Here is a 16,085-nt window from a genome sequence, read left to right on the forward strand (position 1 = left end):
GGCATTTTCTTTCTTTTAGGGAGCATAGCTAAAGATCTCTTAGGTCTGCAGAAGTACCCCAGGAAACTATAAGATGGAACAGAGCTCTGATCATCCATACTTAATTATTCATGGCAAACAGCAATTCAAATTGGTCTCTCAGGGTCACAGTTCCCCCTAGCCCCCAAAAGGAAGACAATCCTGATCAACACTCCACTGCAGGCAAAACCAAATCAATAGGGAAGGATACTCTGGTTTCATCACACACAAGTCCCACTATTCACCAAAGACGTCTCAGCTGGCCAACGAAAGTACTAACACACATACAAACAACAAATACATGGTCCTACTAACAGAATCAAATGAGGCATAGCCCAGAAATTCCACCTCCATTCCCAGATGGAGGGTCCAAAGTGGCCTGGTTCCCAAAAAAGAATGGACCATGGGTGGCTCATGCCAAAATGATACACACAAAAACACAAACAACAACTAAGCTATGGTCACCCAGACAGAAAGTCAGAAGAGGTGTAGTCCAGAATTCCCCTTTTACTCCAAAACGGAAGCCTCCACCAAGCCCAGCTCTTGCAAATGAACCAGTTCCCAAATCAGGTAGAGTTCAACAATTCCCATCTGCAACAGGGTATCCCAACAAAACAAATTGGCTTGTCCCATAAAGGAAAAGCCCAAATTGAAGGAATATGTTCCTGGTGTGCACACTGGAGCAACTTACCCTCAAGTAGCTCACTTTCCAGAAGGGAAGAAGTCCAAACGGAGTGGAGAGAATTCCCAGCCTGCATAAGCTGAAGTGACTCACCCAATGACACTGAATGTGGACCTCAGCTCTGAACGTTTCTTGGCTCCAAACAACCTCATGCCATGGGCGGCCAGCGCCTGTTGGGGACAGTCCCTCTGAGACCACCAGAGCAAAATGGGCTCCAGCAGCCACTGGCAGCTCAGGGAAGGGGCTTCCCCAGGCCAGGATCGACCTGCCACCGTTGTGGACACCTATGCTGGCTTCGCCAAAATTGTTAATTCAAGTTTGTGTGCCTGATGCACTGTGAGGCCAAACAAATTGAAACATCGGAGTTTGGAGCAGAGAAAGGTTTATTGCAAAGCCATGCAAGGAGATGAGGTGGCTCATGCCCTGAAAAGCCTTGAGCTCCCCTAAGGGTTTTGGCAAAGCTTTTTTTTTTTTTTGTGGTACGCGGGCCTCTCACTGTTGTGGCCTCTCCCGTTGCGGAGCACAGGCTCCGGACGCGCAGGCTCAGCAGCCATGGCTCACGGGCCTAGCCGCTCCGCGGCATGTGGGATGTTCCTGGACCGGGGCACGAACCCATGTCCCCTGCATTGGCAGGCGGACTCTCAACCACTGCACCACAAGGGAAGCCCTTGGCAAAGCATTTTTAAAGGCCAGGAGGGGGGTGGGTCACAGGATACATGATCAGCTTATGCACAATTCTCTGATTGGCTGATGGTGAGGCAGCAGGGTGGTGTCACAGGAGTTAACATTATCAGCCTTTAGGCTCCAAGAGGCCTGGGACTATGTGTTCATGGTCATCAAGTAGTTCTTACCTTGTGGGGGGGTTCACATCTGCAAAAAACTCAGGAAATTTGCATCAAATACTATGTAGGTACTTCAGAGAGGAGCTAAAGCAGAGGATATGCAGGAAGGCCTGTCCCAGGAAGGCCCTATATGGTGCTGCTTGGTTACATTGTCACAACCACAACTACTGGGAGATATTAAAAGTAAAATAAGTTGCTTGGACAATCACAAAGGTTTGGGAGACAACCAAGAGCTAAGGCAAAGTTGAATAATGTTTCATCATTTACACAAGGTCACTCCTTCAAGACTAGGAGTGGTGGCTGTTTTATCCAATGCATAGAAATCAACACAGAATGTCAAGAAAATTGGAGAAACAGAGGAATTTGGTTCAAACAAAAGAACAAGATCTCAGAAAAATACATTAATGAAACTGAGAGGAGATTTAATTAATGAACATTTTAAAATAATTGTCATAAGGATGCTCACTGATAACTTTATTTTTTTAACATCTTTATTGGGGTATAATTGCTTTACAATGGTGTGTTAGTTTCTGCTTTATAACAAAGTGAATCAGTTATACATATACATATGTTCCCATATCTCTTCCCTCTTGCGTCTCCCTCCCTCACTGATAACTTTAAATTCTCCACTTGAGAATGTGATAAATGGAATGCTGCCTGCCATAGTAAACAAAGGATGTCACAGTCATCAGCGATTGCAGCCACTGCAAATGGTGAGCTGGTGAGCCCTAAGGGAACACATGAAGGAAAAGAATACCTGTCATTTAACAGCCATCAGACTGTAACCACACCCTACGGTGAGCCCTGAGAAAACTCAATATCCTGAAAACACAGGATATTGGCCCCAGATATCTGAGGTGCATATCAAAAGAATGATTTCAGTGAGCCCAAACTCTTGCATCTTCCCATACATCCTCCCTTTGGTATTTAGCATTAAAAAGGTGCTAAATTATTTAACTTGGGATATCTGGCTTTCTTTAATTAACAGTAATCTTTTGATGTTCCTACTACCTGCCCTTTGTTGCAAAACTCCTATATATCCTAGCTCCCCCAGCCCCACCCTGCTTCCTTGGAGCCGTTCTGTCAGGGTTACTTGATATGCTTCCTCCTGGGCTTGAAGCCCTAAAAATTCCTGCTGATTAAAACATTACCCTCAATTTTTAGATTGTGAATAATGTTTTAGTCAGCAAATGTAATGCAGTGGGAAGAAATGGATCTTTTCAATAAATGATCCTAGATCAATTAGAAATCTGTACGGGAAATTGAATACTGACATTATTCAGGAAAAAAGTAGTTTGAAATGAATCATAGCCCTAAGTTTGAAAGGTAAATTATACAGCTTTAGAAAATAATATAGAAGAATGCCTTCACAGACTTTGAGAGAGACAAAATATTCTTAAATTAGAACAGAAAGTACTAACTATAAAGGAAAAGATTGATAAATTAGACTTGATTAAAATTAAGACCTTTTCATCAAATGACTCTTAAAATATCAAAAAGAAAGTCACAGAGCATGAGAAGATATTTGTAATACATATATATGACAAAGACCTCATATTCTTACTATATATAACATTCTTACAAGTAAATTAAAAAAATAAAAATAAAAAAGACAGCCATGGAAAAATGGGTAAGAGATTTGAACAAACACTTCACAAAAGAGGATATCAATATAGCCTTAAGCATATAAAAAGAAAATCAGGGCTTCCCTGGTGACGCAGTTGTTGAGAGTCTGCCTGCTGATGCAGGGGACATGGGTTCATGCCCCGGTATGGGAAGATCCCACATGCCACAGAGCAGCTGGGCCCATGAGCCATGGCCACTGAGCCTGCACATCCGGAGCCTGTACTCCATGGCGGGAGAGACTGCAACAGTGAGAGGACAGAGAACCACAAAAAAAAAAAAAAAAAAAAAAAAGATAATCAACTTCATTAGTCATCAGGGAGATGCAAATTAAAACCACAATGAAAAACTGCAACAAACCCACCTGAAATACTAAAATGCAAATGATTCGTGACACTAGGTGCTGGTGACAATACTGAGAGACAAATAATCTCCTTCACTCATGTACAAAGTATAAATTAGCACATTCCTTTGGTTAAATAATTCCACATCTACAGTATTGTGTATAGAATGTACAGCATTGTGTATATTTGTGTACCAAAAGATATATACAAGAATGTTTAGGGCTGCTGGGTCTGACATGGCCCAGTTCGTGGAAGCTCCACTTCTTTCTTTCTTTCTTTCTTTCTTTCTTTCTTTCTTTCTTTCTTTCTTTCTTTCTTTCTTTCTTTCTTTATTGTGGGTGCCTTCGAGTGTGTGGGCCCTCCACTACTTAGGGGGGAGGGGGGAGGGGGAGGGCATGGGGGAAGGAGGATTTGGAACCGGGGTCAAAACGCTGCATGACTCATAGATGAGGGAATGCCAAGCTGTTGCCACAGCCCTCGCACCTGAGAAAACCTTGTTTCCCAGGATGGAGCATCTGGTGCCAACAAGATGGCAGATGGGGAACTGAATGTGGACAGTCTTATCACCAGACTGCTAGAGGTGTAAGGATGTTGTCCAGGAATTTTGTGCAGATGACTGAAGCAGAAGTTCAGGGCTTATGTATCAAATCTCTGGAGAACTTTCTCAGCCAGCCTATTATTTTGGAATTGGAAGGGCCACTGAAAATTTGTGGAGGTATTCATGGACAGTATACAGATTTGCTGTGAATATTTGAATACAGATGCTTTCCCCCAGGAGCCAACTATCTTTTCTTAGAAGATTATGTAGACAGAGGAAAGAAGTCTTTGGAAACCATTTGTTTGCTATTGGCTTATAAAATCAAATATCAAGGGAATTTCTTTCTCTTAAGAGGAAACCATGACTGTGCTAGGGTCAATTGCATTTATAGATTCTATGAGTAATGCAAAAGAAGGTTTAATATTAAATTGTGGAAGACCTTAACTGATTGCTTCAACTGTCTGCCTACAGCTGCCATTGTGGGTGAGAAGATTTTCTGTTGTCTTGGAGGACTGTTACCAGACCTGTGATCTATAGAGAAGATTAGGAGAATTATGAGACCCACTGAAGTCTCCGATACAGGTTTGCTCTGTGATTTGTTGTGGTCTGACCCAGACAAGGAAGTACAAGTTTGGGAAGAAAATGGTCGTGGTGTTTCCTTCACTTTAGAGCTGCTGTTATTGGTAAATTTCTGAATCATCATGATTTAGACTTCATTTGTCAAGCTCATCAGGTGGTGGAAGATGGATATGAAATCCTTGCTAAGTGATAATTGGTAACCATATTTTCAGCCCCAAATTACTTTGGCGAGTTTGATGATGCTGGTGGAATGATAAGTGTGGATGAAACTTTGATGTGTTCATTTTAGATATTGAAGTCATCGGAAAAGAAAGCTAAGAACCAATATGGCAGACTGAGTTCAGGACATCCTGTCACTCCACCTTGAACAGCTAATCCATTGAATAAAAGGTGAAGAAAGGAACTCTGTAAAGAAACCATCAGATTTGTTAAGGACATACTTCATAATATATAAGTGAGCACTGTAAAACCATCAAGCCATTTGACACCCTTTATGATCATCCACCAGGGGGCAGAAAACAGAAGCAAAAGGAACTACAACCCTGCAGCCTGCAGAAAGGAGACCACAAGCACAGTAAATTAGACAAAATGAGATGACAGAGAAATATGTTGCAGATGAAGGAGCATGCTAAAAATCCACAAGACCAAATAAATGAAGAGTAAATAGGCAATCTACCTGAAAAAGAATTTACAGTAATGATACTAAAGATGACCTAAGATCTCAGAAATAGAATGGAGGCACAGATTGAGAAGATACATGAAATGTTTAACAAGGGCCTAGAAGAAATAAAGAACAAACAATTAGTGATGAACAACACAATAACTGAAGTGATAAATACACTAGAAGGAACAAATAGCAGAATAACTGAGGCAGAAGAACAGATAAGTGAGATGGAAGATAGAATGGTGGATATAGCTACCATGGAGCAGAACAAAGAAAAAGAGAATGAAAGACACGAGGACAGTCTCAGAGACTTCTGGGACAACATTAAACACAAAATCATTTGAATTATAAGGGTCTGAGGAGAAGAGAAAGAGAAAGAGTCTGAGAAAATATTTGAATAGATTATAGTTGAAAACTTCCCTAACATGGGGAAGGAAATCATCACCCAATTCCAGGAAGCACAGAGAATACCATACAGGATAAACCCAAGGAGATACACTCTGAGACACATATTAATAAAGCTAACAAAAATTAACTACAAAGAAAATGTATTAAAAGCAGCAAGGGGAAAACAACAAATGATATACAATGAAATATCCAGAAGCTTATCAGCTGATTTTTTAGCAGAAACTCTGCAAGACAGAAAGGAGTGGCAGGATATACTTAAAGTCATGAAAGGGAAAAATACTAAAACCAAGAATACTCTATCCAGCAAGGATCTCATTCAGATTCAATGGAGAAATCAAAAGCTAAACAGACAAGCAAAACCTAAGAGAATTCAGCACCACCAAACCAACATTCAACAAATACTAAAGGAACTTCTCTAGGCGGGAAACACAAGAGACGAAAAACACCTACAAAAACAAACTCAGAACAATTAAGAAAATGGTAATCAGAACATAAATATCAATAATTACCTTAAATGTAAATGGATTAAATGCTCCAACCAAATGACACAGACTGGCTGAATGGATACAAAAACAAGACCTGTATATATGCTGTCTAAAAGACACCCACTTCAGACCTGGGGACACATACAGACTGAAAGTGAGGGGATGGAAAAAGATATTCCATGCAAATGGAAATCAAAAGAAAGCTGGAGTAGCAATACTCATATCAGAAAAAATAGACTTTAAAATAAAGACTATTAAAAGAGACAAGAAAGGACACAACAAAATGATCAAGGAATCAATACAAGAAAAAGATATAAAAATTGTAAATATTTATGCACCAAAAATACATAAGGCAAATGCTAACAGCCATAAAAAGGAAAATCAACAGTAACAGAGTAATATTGGGGGACTTTAACTCTCCACTTAATACCAATGGATAGATCATACAGACAGAAAATTAATAAAGAAACACAGGCCTTAAATTATACATAAGACAAGATAGAATTAATTGATATTTATAGGACATTCCATCCAAAAGCAGCAGAATACACTTTCTTCTCAAGTACACATGGAAAATACTCCAGGACAGATCACATCTTGGGTCACAAATTAAGTCTCGGTAAATTTAATGAAACTTAAATCATAGCAAGCATCCTTCTGACCACAACACTATGAGATTAGAAATCAATTACATGAACAAAAATGTAAAAAGCACAAACACATGGAGGCTAAACAGTATGCTGCTAAATAACCAAGATATCACTGAACGAATCAAAAAGGAAATCAAAAAATACCTGGAAACAAATGACAATGAAAACACCATGACCAAAAACCTATGGGATGCAACAAAAGCAGGTCTAAGAAGGTAGTTCATAACAATATGACACTGCTTCATGAAACAAGAAAAATCTCAAATAAACAACCTAACTATACACCTACAGCAAATGGAGAAAGAACAACAACAAAATAACCTAGTAAAGGAAAGAAAACATAAAGATCAGAGCAGAAATAAATGACATTGAAATTAAGAAAACAATAGAAAAGATAAATGAAACTAAAAGCTGGCTATTTGAGAAGATAAACAAATTCATCAACCTTCAGCCAGACTCATCAAGAAAAAAAGAGAACTCAAGTCAACAAAATTAGAAAATAAAACAAAGTTACAACTGACATTGAAGAAATACAAAGGATCATAAGAGACTAATACAAGCAACTTATGTCAATAAAATGGCCAACCTGGAAGAAATGGAAAAATTCTTTGCAAAGTATATCCTTCCAATACTGAAGCAGGAAGAAATAGAAAATATGAACAGACCAATCACAAGCACTGAAATTGAAACTGTGATTAAAAATCTTCCAACAAACAAAAGCCCAGGACCAGACGGCTTCACAGGAGAATTCTGTCGAACATTTAGGGAAGGGCTGACACCTAAACTTCTCAAACTCTTCCAAAAAATTGCAGAAGAAGGAACACTCCCAAGCTCATTCTATGAGGCCACCATCACCCTGATTCCAAAACCAGACAGAGATATCACAAAAAAAAGAAAATTCAAAGCCAATATCACTGATGAATATAGATACAAAAATCCTGGACAAAATACTAGCAAACAGAACCCAACAACACATTAAAAGGATCATACATCATGATCAAGTGGGATTTATACCAGGGGTTCAAGGATTCTTCAGTATACGCAAATCAATCAATGTGATACACCATATTAACAAATTAAAGAATAAAAACCATATGATCATCTCAATAGATACAGAAAAAGCTTTTGACAAAATGTAACACCGATTTCTGACAAAAACCCTCTAGAAAGTGGGCACATAGGGAACATATCTCAACATAATAAAGCCCATATATGACAAACACACAGCAAACGCCATTCTCAATGGTGAAAAATGAAAAGCATTTCCTCTAAGATCAGGAAAAAGACAAGGCTGTCCACTCTCACCACTATTATTCACCATGGCTTTGGAAGTCCTAGCCACAGCAATCAGAGAAGAAAATTAAATAAAAGGAATCCAAATTGGAAAAGAAGAAATAAAGCTGTCATTGTTTGCAGATGACATGATACTCTACATAAAAAATCCTAAAGATGCCACCAGAAAACTACTAGACCTCATAATTGAATGCAGTAAAGTTGCAGGACACAAAATTAATACACAAAAATCTCTTGCATTCCTATACAATAATGATGAAAAATCAGAGAGAGAAATTAAGGAAACAATCCCATTTACCATTGCAAGAAAAAGAGTAAAATACCTGGGAATAAACCTACCTAAGGTGGCAAAAGACCTGTATGCAAAAAACTATAAGACACTAAGGAAAGAAACTAAAGATGGCACAAACAGAGATATATCATGTCCTTGGATTTGAAGAATCAATATTGTGAAAATGACTATACTACCCAAAGCAATCTACAGATTCATTACAATCCCTGTCAAATTACCAATGGCATTTTTCACAGAAGTAGAAAAATATTTACAATTTGTATGGAAACACAAAAGACCCTGAAGAGCCAAAGCAATCTTGAGAAAGAAAAATGGAGCTGGAGGAATCAGGCTTCCTGACTTCAGACTATAACACAAAGCAACAGTAATAAAGACAGTATGACACAAGCACAAAAACAGAAATATAGATCAATGGAACAGGATAGAAAGCCCAGAGATAAACCCACACACCTATGGTCACCTAATCTATGACAAAGAAGGCAAGAATATACACTGGAGAAAAGACAGTCTCTTCAATAAGCGATTCTGGAAAAACTGGAGAGCTACATATAAAAGAATGAAATTAGAACACTCCCTAACACCATACACAAAAATAAACTCAAAATGGATTTAAGACCCAAATGTAAGGCCAGACACTATAAAACTCTTAGAGGACAACATAGGTAGATCATTCTTTAACATAAATCCATGAAGATCTTTTTTGACCCACCTCCTAGAGTAGAAAAATAAAAACAAGAATAAACAAATGGAACCTAATTACACTTCAAACCTTTTGCACACCCAAGGAAACCATAAACAAGGTAAAAAAGCAACTCTCAGAATAGGAGAAAATATTTGCAAATGAAGCAACTGACAAGGAATTAATCTCCAAAATATACAAACAGCTCATGCAGCTCAATATTAAAAAAACAAACAACCTAATGAAAAAATGGGCAGAAGACCTAAATAGACATTTCCTCAAAGAAGACATACAGATGGCCAACAAACACATGAAAGGATGCTCAACATCACTAATCATTAGAGAAATGTAAATCAAAACTACAATGAGGTATCACCTCACACCAGTCAGAATGGCCATCATCAAAAACTCTACAAACAATAAATGCTGGAGAGGGTGCGGAGAAAAGGGAACCCTCTGCCACTGTAGGTGGGAATGTATATTGATACAGTCACTATGGAGAACCGTATGGGGGGTCCTTAAAAAACTGAAAATAAACTGCCATATGACCCAGCAATCCCACTCCTAGGCATATACCCAAATAAAACCATACTTAGAAAAGATATATGCACCCCAGTGTTCATTGCAGCACTATTTACAATAGCCAGGACTTGGAGGCAGCCTAAATGTCCATCAACAGAGGAATCAATAATGGTATGGTACATATATAGAATCGAATATTACTCAGTCATAAAAAGGAAAGAAATTGTGTCTTTTGCAGAGATGTGGATGCACCTAGAGACTGTCATACAGAGTGAAGTCAGAAAGAGAAAAAGAAATATCATATATTAACACATATATGTGCAATCTGGAAAATGTTATAGATGATCTTATTTGCATAACAGAAATACAGACACAGACATAGTGAACAAACGTATGGATACCAAGGTGGAAAAGGGGGGTGGGATGAATTTGGAGATTAGGTTTGACATATATACACTACTGTGTATAAAATAAACTAATGAGAACTTACCATATAGCACAGGGAACTCTACTCAGTGCTCCATGTGAACCTAAGTGGGAAGGAAATCTAGAAAAGAGGGGATATATGTATAAGTATAGCTGATTCATTTTGCTGTACAGCAGAAACTGACACAGCAGTGTAAAACAACTATACTCCCTTCTGCCCCTCCTTGTTACTAATCTCCCACTTTGTCAAAGAAAACCACTTTCCTGATTTCTAGCCTCATTTTATTTTTTTTATGGATTGTGAATTTTACATACATAGAAGCATGCAGTATGTACTGTTTTATGTTTGCCTTCTTTTGCTTAATATTATGTTTGTGAGATTCATCCACACTTTTGAATACTGCTTTAGTTCTTTGTTTTCATTTCTATAGAGTATTTCTTTTTATAACAGTAATGCAATGTATTAATTTATTTGAATGGTTTTGAGTATTTTGCTACTATGAAAAATGTCTTTATGAATATTCTTTTTTTTCCTTTGGAATATAGTTGCTTTACAATTTATTTAATGAAATAAATTTTGTTAAACACGTTAATCAAACAGGGGATGAATGCAAATGTACATTTATCTGATTATTTCCTAAAATTCCTACATCTTTTTAATTTTTTTTCTTCCAGTTTTGCTAATATAATTGACATACAGCTTTGTGTAAGTTCAAGTTCTACAGAATAAAGATTTGAAAATTTTTATTTCATGATGTGGGTAGTTGTCTTGTGAGAGTATTTACTTGGTGAAAATACATTAAACTAAGCAATCATGATTTATGCACTTTTTCTGAAAGCATGTTGTACTTAAATAAAATAATCATTTTCACATATATAATACATGGAGTCAGGATAGCAGTTTTCTTGTTGGAAGGGAGAACAAATGGTGCTTCTGGGATGCTTAGCAGTGTTCTGTTTCCTTATTTAGGTGCTTGTTACATAGGTATGTTCAGTTTATGGAAATTTATTGTGTTTTAAGCATTAAAAATAATTACATTATATCATACAGACCACATTCTCTACCTACAGTAGCTATCAGTTACAAAGCAGCCATTACTTTCCTTAGGATACTAAAAAATATCCATTACTAAGTAATTCAGGTTTAAGAAAATATCATAATGGAAATTATAAAATACATACAACTAAATAGTCCCTCAGAATTCATAAAGATAACCATCCCTCACATGTGTTTCTTAAAAATTTACAGTACCTTTGTGGTTATAAAAGTCTCTAGTGTAGAATTTAAAGTTGTCTCAGATGGGTAGTGTCCCCATCAGAATAAAATGCAAAGCTTTCAGGAATAACACATTTTTACTCAAGGTCACACAGAATTTCCAAAAATGAAATTCCAAAGAAAATATGTATCATATTTCAAAACAAACAAATAAATGAGGTACCATAAGTGAGAGCCAGCTGAAAAAAAAGGTTAACAGACATAACAATAATGATTTTAGATTTAGTATTGACTAGGTCAGAATATAAAAAGTATGATTAAAATATTAAATAGATAAAAGGAAAACTTGCAAATATGACTGAGGAATGACCAAACTAAGTTGAAAAGGAACAAAACACAATATCTAGAAATAAAAAATATAAACACTGAAATTTAGCCAGTGGATTAAACAACATTTTAGGCACAACTAAAGGAGAATTAGTGAACTGAAAAATACTACCTAAGAAATTATCTCAAATAAAATCCACAAATACAAAAAGTGGAAAATATAAGAGAAGTGAAAAGACATGGAGGATAGAGTGAGACAGTCTAACATATATCTAATCCAAATTCTAGAAGGAGATTAAAGTGAGAATGGGAAAAGTGAAATATTCAATATATAAAAACATAATGGCTGAGAATTTTTCATAACTGTTGAAGAATAAAAATCCTTAGATCAATGAAGCCCCAGAAACCTTAACAACAGTATATAAAAATTATAAACCACTTTATGCCTAAATATTTTAAAAACCTAGCAGTAGAAAAATAAAATTTTCTAAAACTGACTTATGAGGAAACATAAAGCCTAATTAGTCTTACAGCGATGACAAAGTGAATCAGGGATTTAAAATCTGTCTGTTAGAAAAGCAGTACATGCAGATGAATTTGCAGGTGGTATATTTGTTAATTGAAATATTATATTCAGTAAAAATGAATGAACTAGATTTACATTCAACAATATAGATGAATTTTACAAACACTGTTTTGAATAAGTGAAGCAAGTTGGGAAAATATGTATGATATTATTCCATTTACATGAAGTACAAAAGCAGGCAAAACTAAATAACATGTTGTTCAAGGAAATCTGCATAGAGGCTATAACTGTACAGGAAAGCAAGAGAGAAATATTCATACAAAATTAAGAGTGCTGGGCGGATGGGAAGATGGCGGAAGAGTAAGACGTGGAGATCAACTTCCTCCCCACAGATACACCAGAAATACATCTACATGTGGAGCAACACCTACAGAACACCTACTGAAAGCTGGCAGAAGACCTCACCTCCCAAAAGGCAAGAAACTCCCCACGTACCTGGGTAGGGCAAAAGGAAAAAAGAAAAAACAGAGACAAAAGAATAGGGACGGGACCTGCACCAGTGGGAGGGAGCTGTGAAGGAGGAAAGGTTTCCACACACTAGGAAGCCCCTTCACGGGCGGAGACTATGGGAGACGGAGGGGGGAGCTTTGGAGCCACAGAGGAGAGCACAGCAACAGGGGTGTGGAGGGCAAAGCGGGGAGATTCCCGCTCAGAGGATCGGTGCCAACCGGCACTCACAAGCCTGAGAGGCTTGTCTGCTCACCCGCCGTGGTGGGCGGGGCTGCAAGCTGAGGCTTGGGCTTCTGTCGGAGCCCATGGAGAGGACTGGGGTTGGCTGCGTTAACACAGCCTAAATGGGTTAGTGCACCATGGCTAGTCGGGAGGGAGTCCGGGAAAAGGTTTGGAGCTGTCGAAGAGGCAAGAGACTTTTCTTCTCTCTTTGTTTCCTGGTGCGCGAGGAGAGGGGTTTAAGAGCGCTGTTTAAAGGAACTCCAGAGATGAGCACGAGCCATGGCTAAAAGCGTGGACCCCAGAGATGGGCGCGAGCCGTGGCTAAAAGCACAGACCCCAAAGACGGGTGCAGGCCACGGCTAAAAGCGCGGACCCCAGAGACGGGGGTGAGCCGGGACTAAAAGCGTGGACTCCAGAGACGGGCGCAAGCCGTGGCTAAAAAAGCAGACCCCAGAGACGGGCGCGTGCTGCGGCTAAAAGCACAGACCCCAGAGATGGGCGGGAGATGCTAAGGCTGCTGCTGCTACCACCAAGGGGCCTGTGTGAAAGCACAGGTCACTATCCACACCCTTCTTCCAGGGAGCCTGTGCAGCCGGCCACTGCCAGGTTCCCGGGATCCAGGGACAACTTCTCCGGGAGAATGCACGGCATGCCTCAGGCTGGTGCAACGTCACGCTGGCCTCTGCCGCTGCAGGCTCGCCCCACACTCCGCGCCCCTCCCTCCCACCTGCCTGAGTGAGCCAGAGCCCCCAAATCAGCGACTCCTTTAACCCTGTCCTGTCTGAGCAAAACACAGACACCCTCCACCGACCTATATGGAGAGGCGGGGCCAAATCCAAAGCTGAACCCCTGGGAGCTGTGAGAACAAAGAAGAGAAAGGGAAATCTCTCCCTGCAGCCTCAGAAGCAGTGGATTAAAGCTCCATAATCAACTTGATGTACCCTGCATCTGTGGAATACATGAATAGACAACGAATCATCCCAATTTGAGGAGGTGGACTTTGAGAGCAAGATCTATGATTTTTTCCCCTTTTCCTCTTTTTGTGAGTGTGTATGTGTATGCTTCTGTGTGAGATTTTGTCTGTATAGCTTTGCTTCCACCATTTGTCCTAGGGTTCTATCCACCCATTGTTTTAAAAAATTTTTTCCTTAATAATTAATTTTAATAACTTTATTTTACTTTACCTTCTTTCTTTCCTTCCTTCCTTCCTTCCTTCCTTTCTTCCTTCTTTCCCTCTTTCTTTCTTCCTTTCTTTCTTTCTTTCTTTCTTTCTTTCTTTCTATCCTTCCTTCCCTCCTTTAGACAACGCATCATCCCAAATTGAGGAGGTGGACTTTGAGAGCAAGATTTATGATTTTTTCCCCTTTTCCTCTTTTTGTGAGGGTGTATGTGTATGCTTCTGTGTGAGATTATGTCTGTATAGCTTTACTTCCACCATTTGTCCTAAGGTTCTATCCGTCCCTTTTTATTTCCTAAATAATTATTTTTTAATTTAATAACTTTATTATATTTTACTTTAATTTAATTTACTGTATCTTCTTTCCTTCTTACTTTTTTCCTTCCGTCCGTCCTTCCTTCCTCCTTCCCTCCCTCCTTTCTTTCTTTCTTTCCTTCTTTTCTTCTTTCTTTCTTCCTTCCTTCCTTCCCATGTTTCTTTCTCTTTTTCTTTCTTTCTTTCTTTCTTTCTTTCTTTCTTTCTTTCTTTCTTTCTTTCTTTCTTTCTTTCTCTTTCTTTCTTTCTTTCTTTCTTTTTCTTTCTTTCTTTCTTTCTTTCTTCCTACTTCTACTAATTCTTTCTCTCTACATTTTCTCCCTTTTATTCTGAGCCGTGTGGATGAAAGGCTCTTGGTGCTGCAGCCAGGAGTCAGTGCTGTGTCTCTGAGGTGGGAGAGGCAACTTCAGGACACAGGTCAACAAGAGACCTCCCAGCTCTACATAATATCAAATGGTGAAAATCTCCCAGAGACCTCCATCTCAACACCAGCACCCAGCTTCACTCAATGACCAGCAAGCTACAGTGCTGGACAACCTATGCCAAACAACTAGCAAAACAGGAACACAACACCACCCATTAGCAGAGAGGCTGCCTAAAAGCATAATAAGTCCACAGACATCCTAAAACACACCACCAGACATGGACCTGCCCAACAGAGAGACAAGATCCAGCCTCATCCACCAGAACACAGTCACTAGACCCCTCCACCAGGAAGCCTACACAACCCACTGAACCAACCTCAGCCACTGGAGACAGACATCAAAAACAACGGGAACTACAAACCTGCAGCCTGCAAAAAGGAGACCCCAAACAGAGTAAGATAAGCAAAATGAGAAAACAGAAAAACACACAGGTGATGAAGGAGCAAGATAAAAACGCACCAGACCTAACAAATAAAGAGGAAATAGGCAGTCTACCTGAAAAAGAATTCAGAATAATGATAGTAAAGATGATCCAAAATCTTGGAAATAGAATAGACAAAATGCAAGAAATATTTAAGAAGGACCTAGAAGAAATAATGATGAAACAAAAAATGATGAACAACAAAATAAATGAAATGAAAAATACTCTAGATGGGATCAATAGCAGAATAACTGAGGCAGAAGAATGGATAAATGACCTGGAAGATAAAATAGTGGAAATAACTACTGCAGAGCAGAATAAAGAAAAAAGAATGAAAAGAACTGAGGACAGTCTCAGAGACCTCTGGGACAACATTAAACGCACCAACATTCGAATTATAGGGGTTCCAGAAGAAGAAGAGAAAAAGAAAGGGACTGAGAAAATATGTGAAGAGATTATAGTTAAAAACTTCCCTAATATGGGAAAGGAAATAGTTAATCAAGTCCAGGAAGCACAGAGAGTCCCATACAGGATAAATCCAAGGAGAAATACGCCAAGACACATATTAATCATACTGTCAAAAATTAAATACAAAGAAAGCATATTAAAAGCAGCAAGGGGAAAACAACAAATAACACACAATGGAATCCCCGTAAGGTTAACAGCTGATCTCTCAGCAGAAACCCTGCAAGCCAAAACGGAGTGGCAGGACATACTGAAAGTGATGAAGGAGAAAAAACTGTAACCAAGATTTCTCTACCCAGCAAGAACCTCATTCAGATTTGATGGAGAAATTAAAATCTTTACAGACAAACAAAAGCTGAGAGATTCCAGCACCACCAAACCAGCTTTACAACAAATGCTAAAGGAACTTCTCTAGGCAACAAACACAAGAGAAGGA

The 16,085-nt window shown here is 38.8% G+C and overlaps 1 pseudogene; it reads left to right on the forward strand.

The window, feature by feature from the left end:
• The first annotated feature begins 4,038 nt into the window (after positions 1–4,038).
• Positions 4,039–4,993, forward strand: LOC101330485 (serine/threonine-protein phosphatase PP1-beta catalytic subunit pseudogene; annotated as a pseudogene).
• Positions 4,994–16,085: the final 11,092 nt, after the last annotated feature.

The sequence above is a fragment of the Tursiops truncatus genome, chromosome X (genome assembly GCF_011762595.2).
Source record: "Tursiops truncatus isolate mTurTru1 chromosome X, mTurTru1.mat.Y, whole genome shotgun sequence".
NCBI lineage: Eukaryota > Metazoa > Chordata > Mammalia > Artiodactyla > Delphinidae > Tursiops > Tursiops truncatus.